At 45.8% G+C, this 12,227-nt stretch overlaps 1 protein-coding gene and 1 pseudogene across 4 annotated transcripts in view; one reads left to right on the forward strand and one right to left on the reverse strand.

The window, feature by feature from the left end:
- The window catches only part of LOC124615449 (hemicentin-1-like), a 1,163,225-nt gene that overhangs the window by 259,794 nt on the left and 891,204 nt on the right, over positions 1–12,227 (forward strand). The gene's annotated exons all lie outside the window — the stretch shown is intronic.
- On the reverse strand, positions 3,948–4,065 carry LOC124617055 (annotated as a pseudogene).

A 12,227-nucleotide genomic window follows, 5' to 3' on the forward strand; every position in this document is an offset into this window, starting at 1 on the left:
GTGGGAGTTTTATTAATAAAGTGAGAAATTATATTCGCCTTAAACGATTATAGTGAATCTATCGTGGATTTTCTTCCGCTTCCCGCATGATCATGCACTTATTGTTGACGCCTAAAGCTACGATTCGTGACGATTATACAGATTTATCTGTTGTGGAAACGTCTGGAACAGATCCTATTCAGCGAAATGAGAACAAATTTGAAATTGGTTGAGAGTACGCAGTGAAACTTATTTGCAGTCCACCGAGAAGTAGTGTCGAGTCGAAAGGAATGGTGCCAGAGAGGGTGGCGCATGATTCTTATTTACTCATCCCAACGACTCCCTATACAAGAGCGAATACAGTTCCACCGCACACGCAGCCAACGCAGACACAGTTATGACAGTAATTAAAATTCTGACACATCCCGAACGTTTATAATAATGGCGAGTCTTGAGGACAAGAACCTGTCGGCTCAGATGGCTAACCTAGCACTCTGATGTCTGAGGAACCTACAACACCTGACGCGGTTTATTTATGTAAGCACGTATTTCACCTTTGCAAGATTAGGGTCTTCAGACACTCTCTTACATCTCACCGGACATCATTAATGAGGCAACATTACAATGTATATAGTATCTACATACACATACATACTCCGCTAGCCACAGTCTGGTATGTGGTGCAGGGTACCCTGTACCACTACTAACCATTTTCTTTCCTGTTCCACTTGCAACGAGAAGGAGAGATAAACGACCGCTATATGCCTCCGTATGAGCCCTCAAGTCCATACGTGAAATGTGTGTTGGCGGCAGTAGAATCGTTCGGCAGTCAGCTTCCAATGTCGGTTCTCTAAATTTTCTCAGTAGAGTTCCTCGAAAAGGACGTCGCCTTCCCGACAGTGATTCCCATTTGAGTTTCTAGGGCATCTCCGTATACTTGCATGCCGTTCAAACCTACCGGTAACAAATCTAGCAGCCAGCCTCTTCCTTTAATCCGGCCTGGTACGGATCCCAAACACTAAGCAGTACTCAAGAATTGGTCGCACTAGCGTCACATATGCGGTATCCTTTAGAGATGAACCACACTTTCCTAAAATGTGCATGGGCAATATGCAGGGTGATTCCGTGATGATGTTACGGACTTTCAGGGATGATGGAGTAGGGTGGATGCATCAGTTTTATCCGGGGCCGGAAAAGACTAAGTCGGAAGTAGCAAGCGCAAATCGTATTACCTCTGACAGTGAAACACTTCTATTGCAAGCTCTATGCTTTCCATGTTATGGAGGAGCTAGTACGGACCAATAAAAGAAATGCATACCTTAAGAGCTAACAGCACTTGCTTCGTAGCAGACATGTGTTTCACAGTAGAAGAAATGTAACAGAAGCAAAGATGAAGAAGTTCTCATAGCTCTTAAGGTTAGCTCTTTAGAACCCATGCTTACAGGACATTTTTTCTTGTTTTGGTACATACTACCTCCTCCCAAAGTAGGGAAAGCAAAGATATTGGAGTACAAAGGTGCACTATCAGACATATCACTTACTTGTATAACATTCGACACGGTCGTTTGCGTACCAGGGTTCCTTTCATCAAATAGATACATTTACCTCTCTCCACCATCTCTGAAAGTTTGTAGCATCATCACAGAATCACCCTCTATAATAATAATAACAATAGTAATAATAATGACAATACAGGGTGAGTCACCTAACGTTACCGCTGGATATACTTCGTAAACCACATCAAATACTGACGAACCGATTCCACAGACCGAACGTGAGGAGAGGGGCTAGTGTAATTGTTTAATACAAACCATACAAAAATGCACGGAAGTATGTTTTTTAACACAAACCTACGTTTTTTTAAATGGAACCACGTTAGTTTTGTTAGCACATCTGAACATATAAACAAATACGTAATCAGTGCCGTTTGTTGCATTGTAAAATGTTAATTACATCCGGAGATATTGTAACCTAAAGTTGATGCTTGAGTACCACTCCTCCGCTGTTCGATCGTGTGTATCGGAGAGCACTGCAACATACATAGCGTTTCTACAGAATGATCTGCCAACGTTGCTCGAAAATGTCCCACTGGAAACGCGTCGACGTATGTGGTATCAGCATGATGGTGCACCTGCACATTCCGCAATTAACACTAGGCTGACCCTTGACAGGATGTTCGACGGGCGTTTCATAGGACGTGGAGGACGCATAAATTGGCCAGCCCGTTCTCCTGATCTTACACCTCTTGACTTCTTTCTGTGGGGTACGTTAAAGGAGAATGTGTACCGTGATGTGCCTACAACCCCAGAGGTTATGAAACAACGTATTGTGGCATCCTGCGGCGACATTACACCAGATGTACTGCGGCGTGTACGACATTCATTACGCCAGAGATTGCAATTGTGCGCAGCAAATGATGGCCACCACATTGAACATCTATTGGTCTGACATTTCGGGACACACTCTATTCCACTCCGTAATTGAAAACGGAAACCACGTGTGCGTGTACCTCACCCCTCATGGTAATGTACATGTGCGTCCGTGAAAAAGACCAATAAAAAGGTGTTAGCATGTGGACGTAATGAGCTGTTCCAGTCTCCTCTGTACCTAAGGTCCATCACCGTTGCCTTTGGATCCCTATGTAATTCGGTGCTCTCCGATACACACGATCGAACAGCGGAGGAGTGGTACTCAAGCGTCAATTTTAGGTTACAATATCTCCGGATGTAATTAACATTTTACAATGCAACAAACGGCACTGATTACGTATTTTTTTATATGTTCAGATGTGCTAACAAAACTAACGGGGTTTCATTTAAAAAAACGTAGGTTTGTGTTAAAAAACATACTTCCGTGCATTTTTTTATGGTTTGTATTAAACAATTACACTAGCCCCTCTCCTCACGTTCGGTCTGTGGAATCGGTTCGTCAGTATTTGATGTGGTTTACGAAATATATCCAGCGGTAACGTTAGGTGACTCACCCTGTATATGTATTCGGAGAGAAGAGGCTAATCTGAATTGTGATTGTTTGGCTTTTGCAGACGGTATTGTCATCTGAGCTAAATACGTAGGCGATACAAAAATGAAGATAAATCTCCTACAATGTATGGTTCCAAAAATAGGCGGGTTTATACATTTTGAAAAAACGGAATATATAAGAGACAGGAAAAAGGCATCGAAATAAATGGAAACTGACTGTGGAAGAATAAAAAAAACTACAAAATTTAAGTATGTAATAGAACTAAGAGATCTGGACAGAGAAGCTAACTTAACAAGTACAAGAAAAATGGAAGTGGCTTTCAAGTAACAGAACCCAGAGTAACGAGAAATCTATTATGTTATTATATGAATGCCTGGTGATTCGGCTCGATGGGCAATGAATCCACCATCTTCAGTGCGGATTCACAATTACGTCTTATCACCTGCGGGAATCTCAAAGTAGGGAGCATGGAGGACATGGCCAGGGAATGCAGATAGGTGGGATTGAGGGTCGAACGAAAGGCGTGTCGAGATAATCCGCGGAACTGCGATGAACACTGTCCGTGGCGCAGTGGTTAAAACAAGTGATTCGTCAGCACATCCCGAGTGCTATTCGTCGGTGATTCCGCATGAAGTCCCGATTCACGTGGCATCTGTGGTCCTTTCCCTTCCTTTCCTTTCTCCCCTCAACCTTTATAAATGCAAAACTCCGGCACTACAACATTGTCATTAAACCAGAATGCCTTCATGCTCCAGAATCTCTCTCTCCCTCCCTCTCTCTCGTCCTGCGCAGGCCATGAAGGCCCAAAGGTACCGAGTGGTCGCCGTCTCATCCTCAGCCCACAGGCGTCACTGGATGCGAATACGGAGGGACATATGGTCAGCACAGCGCTCTTCCGGCCGTATGACAGTTTCCGAGACCGGAGCCGCTACTCCTCAATCAAGTAGCTCCACAGGTTGCCTCACAAGGGCTGAGTGCACCCCGCTTGCCAACAGCGCTCGGCAGACCGGTTGGTCACCCATCCAAGTGCTAGCCTAACCCGACAGTGCTTAACTTCGGTGATCTGACGGGAACCAGTGCTACCACTGCAGCAAGGCCGTTGGCTTATGTTTCAGAATGCCTTTCGTTAAATACAGCTAAAGAGTTTGCTGAAGTTGGAAGGAAGCAAAAATAAGTGTTTGTATCGAAATTTGAGAATGGGAAATGTAAATTAAGAAGTAATAAAGAAATTTATTGAAAGATGAAACCAAAATCAGACACAGTGTGGAAGAGAGGAATTGTATTTCATCGGCGCCTAAACCGGCTATATGAAAAGGGGATAACAAAAAGAATTTTTAAATTTTTTGACAGAAACCCAGAAACATCAGTGACCGTGGTCCTAGAAGTTAAAGGAGACCAGAAAGAAATGGAAATAACGGAGAAAAAAACAGGAGAACAAGAAATGTTCAGAGCAAAAGTAAAAAGTTTGAAGGCTTTCTGGGAAGAGAAAAAGAGAAAGAATCAGAGATTATTATAAAGAAAGAGAAAACGATAGAAAAAAGACCTGAGCTACTTCGTATGGTCCTTAGTAACCCAAAACAATAATATCTGAAATTTAAGAAATCTCAGTATTTTAATATTAAGGAATTTTCTCCAAGGCGTGTTTGTTGAATGAAGTAGAGACATCTAACAGAAACTTGTAACAACAGTACAGAGGGAATCAAGGTAGAGAAGAAGTTGCTTGGTTAGAGGAAGAGCGAGAGATAATAGAGGAAGATCAGCAGGTGAGATGGAGGGAAGAAGACAGAAACAGAAAGGGATGAGAAAAGTGTAGATAGTGTAGAGTGTGACAGAGATACTAGTTTCCTCTTGGATGTTAAAAGAGAAATCTTTTATCTTCTGTTGAATGCAGAATAATTTTGAGTAATCCGCAGGTTAAAGAACAGTTTGTTCCAAAGTGGCATGGAAGAGGTAGAGAAAGAAGGTTCAGCCAAGATGCTTGACATGACTGATCTGATACTGTATTTCTAGCATGATGGAGAGTGTTTGATATGGGTAGAGAAAGAAGGTTCAGCCAAGATGCTTGACATGTCTGATCTGATATTGTATTTCTAGCATGATGGAGAGTGTATGATATGGGAGCAGTGACATTCAAAATGGCTCTGAGCACTATGGGACTCAACTGCTGAGGTCATTAGTCCCCTAGAACTTAGAACTAGTTAAACCTAACTAACCTAAGGACATTACAAACATCCATGCCCGAGGCAGGATTCGAACCTGCGACCATAGCGGTCTTGCGGTTCCAGACTGCAGCGCCTTTAACCGCACGGCCACTTCGGCCGGCAGCAGTGACATTAGTGACCAAACAATCGAAGAAATTTATAACGCCTTTCAGCTTTAACAATGACTGTTCTGTGTTTTTCGAATCTAAACTAGACGTATTAGGTAAGTTGATGGTGACTGTCTTTATCAGTTCGAGAGAACATAAATAATGAAGCAGCTCTCTTACCTTCCTGCCCTTGGTGACCATTGCTTCTGTAACGGCGCCACGGCTGCTAATCGGTCTCTCACTAGTGAAGTTGTCGTCTTGTAAACTGGTGTAATTGGTTTTCTCTTGCAGCTACTGTATGAAGTTTACTGTTCGGGAGATCTATAGCATGTTGTGGTGAATGTCGGCATGGTCCCTCATTAAAGAAACAGCCGATTACCGTGCCGGACCCTGTGGCCGAGCGATTCTAGGCGCTTCAGTCCGGAACCGCGATGCTGCTATGATCGCAGGTTCGAATCCTGCCTCGGGCATGGCTGTGTGTGATGTCGTTAGGTTAGTTAGGTTTAAGTAGATCTAAGTCTAGGGGACTGATGACCTCAGATGTTAACTCCCATAGTGCTTAGAGCCATTTGAACCGATTACCGTACCGAAAGCTATCCAATCCGAACATGTACTCCAACTCTAACGACCTTGTCGTCGACTGTGCCTTCAACTCCAATCCTCGTTCCATTCTTTCTCGGGAGCACCAGAGCTGGAGGTGTATACAGAATTCTTAAAACCTTGCAGCAGCGTCAGGAAGGCAAACGTTGTTCTCGAGATCTGCGAAAGACGTGTCGGAAGGGCACGTAGTGTGTGGTGCTCAGCGAGCGCGGGATTGCTGTAGGAGGGACAGCGGCAGTACGTGCCGACACTTGCGAAAATGGGGGCAGGCGAGGCGGCGACGGAAGGAAGGAAGGAAGCAAGCAAGCAGGCGGGCGCGTGGAGCCGCCCCAATTACCTGCGCCAGGGCACAGGGCAGCCTGCCCCACCTCCCCCAGACACCGACCAGTCGGTGGGAGCCAGCTGGGTCGTTAAACGGCGTCGCCAGCTGCGGTCAGCGCCGGCCCCACCTGATGGCACAGAGCGGAACGACCGGGGCTCCCACCACCACTGCTGCTGCTGGTATCTTCTGGACGCGGAAGAGAAACCGTTGTAGAGCAGTGCGCTTACATGGCATGGGCCGTCTCAGCTGCGGAACCGTCAGTTGTACATAAGCGAGAGCTTAATTTTTTCCAGTTATTCCGAAAAGCCCTACCACTTGTGTCTCCCACTACCAGAAATTAATAAGAACTGTGAAAAACTCTCACTTGTTTCAAAATATATTTTTCGTTCCCCATTGAATCTCGGCTGCACAGCCAGGTGAATTCCTATTTTTCTTCCAATATTTTGGCTGTATGTCGTCCAGCCATCTTCAGAGTGAGCCGAAAGAGTGTAGAGTCTTTCGGCTCACACTGAATATAGCTGAACAATACACAGCCGAAATACAAGGCGTATTCAGAAAGTAACGTCCGCCTAGACACGAAATGGAAACCACCGTGAAAATCCGATGGATCTTGACATAGATGCGTCTTTAGTGTGCCTGTCGATCGCTTCATGTCGCATTCCTTCAGTTCAGAGCTCAAAGCGATCTCTTAGAAATAGCTAAACCAAGAGAGCCTCCCGCCAAGTATATGGTTTGGGTGCGAGATTTCGCCTGGTGCTATGCAGCCCACATAAGATACATGTCATGCGTTTCTTTCTTCAAGACAATTTTCAGCCGCGACCTGCTGGGCAACAAAGACGAAAAATGGTTCAAATGGCTCTGAGCACTATGGGACTTCACATGTGAGGCCATCAGTCCCCTAGACTTAGAATTACTTAAACCTAACTAACCTAAGGACATGACACACATCCATGCCCAAGGCAGGATTCGAACGTGCGACCGTAGCAGCAGCGCGGTTCTGGACTGAAGCGCCTAGAATCGCTCGGTCACAATGGCCGGCAAAGACGCTCCTGCAGAGTATTCGGTGTTAAGTGTTTGATTACCCACAATACAGCACTTAATTGGCTCCCTCCGTAGTCCATCTCTGCTCACGTGAACCACTGGCTGTGAAGACAATATTTTGGCACAAACAACGAAAGACAGACCAGCGTAGAGAATTGGCGGAAAGCACAACGGCTGCTTTCTGTGACGAGGGTACTGGAAAGCTTGTACAACGCCACGACATATATCTAAGCCGGAACGGCGACTATTTGGAAAGGTGGCAGGAATGTGTGGCTAACTGTTGCGAATAAAAAATTTTTGATTTTCACTACGGTTTTCATATCGCGACCGATCGGACGTTACTTTCGGAACAGCCCTTGTATTAGAAGAAGATTCGGAATTAATGTGGCTGCACAGCCGAAATTAAATGCAGCATTCATTGCGCCGTGAAAACGTGAAGATGCATATATTTTGGGTGATTTAGTGCAAAATCTGTTTGAGGACTTGAATATCCTGTAATCTATACTTAATCCTGAAATCCGATTTTAGTACCTGAATATACAGGGTGGTCAGAAACAATTGAAAACGGTTGTAAGGATACTGCAGGGTAAGTAGTGCAGAGAAACAATTATTAAGAAAAAAAATCTGTACGTTGCATCTTTTCCGAGTTAATTCAAATGGTTCAAATCGCTCTGAGTACTATGGGACTTAACATCTGAGGTCATCAGTCCCCTAGAACTTAGAACTACTTAAACCTAACTAACCTAAGGACATCTCACACACATGCATGCCCGAGACAGGATTCGAACCTGTGACCGTAGCGGTCACGCGGTTCCAGACTGTCGCGCCTAGAACCGCTCGGCCACTTCGGCCGGCCGAGTTAAGTAGCACTGAAGTTAGCCAGTCAGGTTGTAGCACGCGTAAATTCACGTGGGCCGCCAGACATAATTTTTGTTAACCCTCGTCGCCAGTTTTGTGGAAGCCTCGTCGCTACTGCTGTGCAGGCCGAGTTCGTGAGTTTTTGAGCGGCTTCTGGTGCAGTACACCGCTAAGACAATTTTTCCCTGCCACTATTACATAGCTATGCCCCAGGGGCAGGTAACAGGACAGGAGATCGAAGGTTCGACAGCGCTCCAATAAATTAGTAACAAAGTCAGACAAATGAGTTAAAAGGTTTAATTTTCTTTGTGACTAGTTGAATACTGAAGTCTGCAACACTGCTTGTAATAAAACAAAAACAAAACATCCTCAATGGCTAAGTGAGCACCATCTACTTGCAGTTCCTGCCTGTGTCCTGCACGCTTGCTACTTATAGATTCGAGTATCAGGTTGGACGCAATTGTGCATCCACTCTAAATGTGGTGGATCCATTGCCTATCGAGGCGAATTATATGAATGAGTGGTGCCTGTTCTTTCGGACATGTCCGAAAGAAAAGACACCACGTGGAATCCGCAGCTGTGAAACAGGTGCGCTAGGTCAGCACGTAGGTCGGCCGAGAGGTTTATCGAGATTCTCCGCACAGAACTGGTAAACACTATGTTTAGGTGGCGCAGTGGTAAATCCTACTTTTTAATAACAGGAGGTCCCAGGTTCGAATCCTGGTTCAGCACAAGTTTTTCACCCGTAGCCGCTGATGCTGATGCAGCTGCTTTCAATAATCCTTTTCCTTTCGTTTCTTCCCCTGCTTTTTCTATTTACATAATACGTTAACTAAACTTTTTTTGATGGATCGGCATAGAGGTGTGTCGAGATAATCCGCAGAAGATCGATAAACACTGTTTCCTAGTGGCGCAGTGGTTTACGTAAGCTCCTAATAAACAACAAGTCCCCCGTTCGAATACCAGTCCAGCACACATTTACACTCGGTGCCACTGATTGTAATAAAGTTGTTCCATTCTTTTGCACCCAGACCCTTCAGTTCATATAGCAAAAAGTAATTAATGTAAAGTAATCAAATTTCGCGAATAACGTATGTAACTGATTACACTGCAAGAACACAGGTTAATGTAAGCGCTAGGTAAGCCATTGCAAATGTGATATGCTTGTTTATTAATAAACGATATAAACGCCAGAACTTTGAATGCAAACTTACAGACGTGCATGCATTGTGTCGTACAAGTACCGGATGTCCGTTTGTGGGATTGAGTTCCAGGGCTGTTACGCTTGGTTGGTCAATGCAGGGAGTAGTAATGCTGTTAGCGGATGATTCTGGAGTTGTCGGCTGATGATGTTCCATATGTGATCGATGGGAGAGAGATCTGGTGATCGAACAGGCCAAGGAACATGTCGACTGTAGAACATGTTAGGTTACAACAGTGGCATATGGACGAGCGTTATCCTGTTGGAAAACACCCCCAGGTTTGCTGTTCATGAATGGCAGCATAACAGTTCGTACAATTTTGCAGTCAAGGCGCATGGGATAATGTCAAGAGTATTCCTGCAGGCATACGAAATCGAATCCCAGACATACCTCCAGGAGTAGGTCTAGTGTGCCTAGCACGCAGACAGTTGCGTGCAGGTCCTCCTTAAAACCAGCACACGGCCATCACTGGTGCGAGGCAGAACCAGCTTTCATCGAAAAGCACAACGAACCTCCATCCTGCTCTCCAATTAGCTCTCCCGTGACACCACTGACGTTGCAAATGGCGGTGGTTTGGGGTCAGTTGTATGCAAGCTACAGGGTTTCTGTCTCGGAGGTTCGTTGTGTCACTATGGTGCCTACGGCTGCTTAAATTGCTGCTGCAAATGCAGTACGATGCAGCAGAGCTATACGCCGAACATAGTGGTGTTTCCTCGGCGTAATATCACGTGGCCTTCAGGAGACCAGTCTTCATGCGATCGTACATCACGAGACCTCGATCAAACTCAGTGAGGTGTTGATAATGGCGCCTTTGTCGCTTTAAAGGCATTTTTGATTAACGCCAATCAACTACGTCCAGTCTCAAAGTAACTAACTCTCAAGACAGTTACAGCGTGTATTTAAAGGAAACCTGATTTTCATCATCATAGTGGCACAGTGACATACCCAGACGCACACAGCTTTCATTTCCTCAGACGAAAGCCACATATCGTTAATAGCCCCCTGTGAACTAGGTATACTGACAGCACGCCACTGGAAACACGACCATATTCACCAGGCGCCATGCACGACCGTTTCCGAGCAGCAGTCTCACGTCCGTCTGTGGTACACGCTTCGCAGGGCACGAACAGTGCCCGCCTGAGGTAACGAACTTCCGCCACGGGCCCGAAGCGTGAAGAGCACTAAACAAGCAATTTGTCTGATCACCTTTCAGCGCTCGCACCTTTTTCTGTCAGGTTTCTTTCGTAAACAAGCTTGGACAGTGTTCGGTGCTATATACACTGAAGAGCCAAACAAACTGGTACTCCTGCTTAACATCGTTCAGGGCCCCTGCGAGGACGCAGGGGTGCTGCAGGGTGGCATGGACTCGTCTCAAGTAGTGCTGTAGGGAACTGACACCATGAATTCTGCAAGGCTCTTCATACATCCGTAAGAATACCAGGAGGTGAAGTTCTCTTCTGAACAGCACTTTGCAAGGCATCCCAGGTATGCTCTATAATGTTCATGTCTGGGGCGTTTAGTGGCCAGAGGAAGTGTTTAAACTCAGAAGAGTGTTCCTGGAGCCACTGTCTAGCAATTCTGGACGAGTGAGGTGTCGCATTGTCCTGCTGGAACGTCCGTCGGAATGAGCAATGGACATGAACGGATGCAGGTGATCAGTCATGATGCTTACATACGTGTCAGAGTCGTATGTAGACGTATCTGGGGTCCCATATCACTCCAGCTGCACACACCCCACAATAATACAGAGCCTCCACCTACTTGAACAGTCCCCTGCTGACATGCAGGGTCGATGGATTCATCGGGTTGTCTCCATATCCGTACACGTCCACCCGCACGAGGCAACATCTGTCCAGTCATTAGTAGTCAAATGTTGGTGTTGACGGGCGCAGGTGAGGCGTAAAGCTTTGTGTCGTGCAGTCATCAAGGCTACCCGAGTAGACCTTTGGCTCCGATAATGTTTCGTTGAATGGTTCGCACGTTCACACTTGTTGATGGCCCAGCATTGAAATCTGCAGCATTTTGCTAAAGGATTGCACTTCTCGCACGTTGAACGATTCTCTTCAGTCGTCGTTGGTCCCGTTCTTCCGCCATCTGTTTCCGTCTTTAACGATGTCAAAGATTTGATGATTTACTGGATTCCTGATATTCAAGGTACACTCGTGAAATGATCGTATGGGAAACTCCCCACTTTATCACTACCTCGGAGATGGTGCGTCCCACCGCTCGTGCGCCGATTATAACACCACGCTGAAACCCACTTAAATCTTGATAACCTGTTACTCCAGCAGCAGTAACCGATCTGACAACAGCGCAAGACACTTCTTATGTTACGTAGGCGTTGCAGACCACAGCGCCGTGTACTAGCTGTTTACATATTTCTGTGTTTGATTACGCATGCCTATACGAGTTTCTTTGGGGCTTCAGTGTAGAACAGTTATGAGCCAGTTTGCCTTTCGCGGGCAAGTGCTCTACCAACTGAGCTACCGAAGCACGACTCACGCCCGGTACTCACAGCTTTACTTCTGCCAGTATCTTGTCTCCTACCTTCCAAACTTTACAGAAGCTCTCCTGCGAACCTTGCAGAACTAGCACTCCTGAAAGAAAGGATATTGCGGAGACATGGCTTAGCCACAGCCTGGGGGATGTTTCCAGAATGAGATTTTCACTCTGCAGCGGAGTGTGCGCTGATATGAAACTTCCTGGCAGATTAAAACTGTGTGCCCGACCGAGACTCGAACTCGGGACCTTTGCCTTTCGCGAAAGGCAAAGGTCCCGAGTTCGAGTCTCGGTCGGGCACACAGTTTTAATCTGCCAGGAAGTTTCATATCAGCGCACACTCCGCTGCAGAGTGAAAATCTCATTCTGGAGCAGATGTTTTGTTTATAACCACAAAAATACATTTCAAGATAGCGAGTCCGATAGAAGCGCCCAC

This window comes from Schistocerca americana, chromosome 5 (assembly GCF_021461395.2).
Source record: "Schistocerca americana isolate TAMUIC-IGC-003095 chromosome 5, iqSchAmer2.1, whole genome shotgun sequence".
NCBI lineage: Eukaryota > Metazoa > Arthropoda > Insecta > Orthoptera > Acrididae > Schistocerca > Schistocerca americana.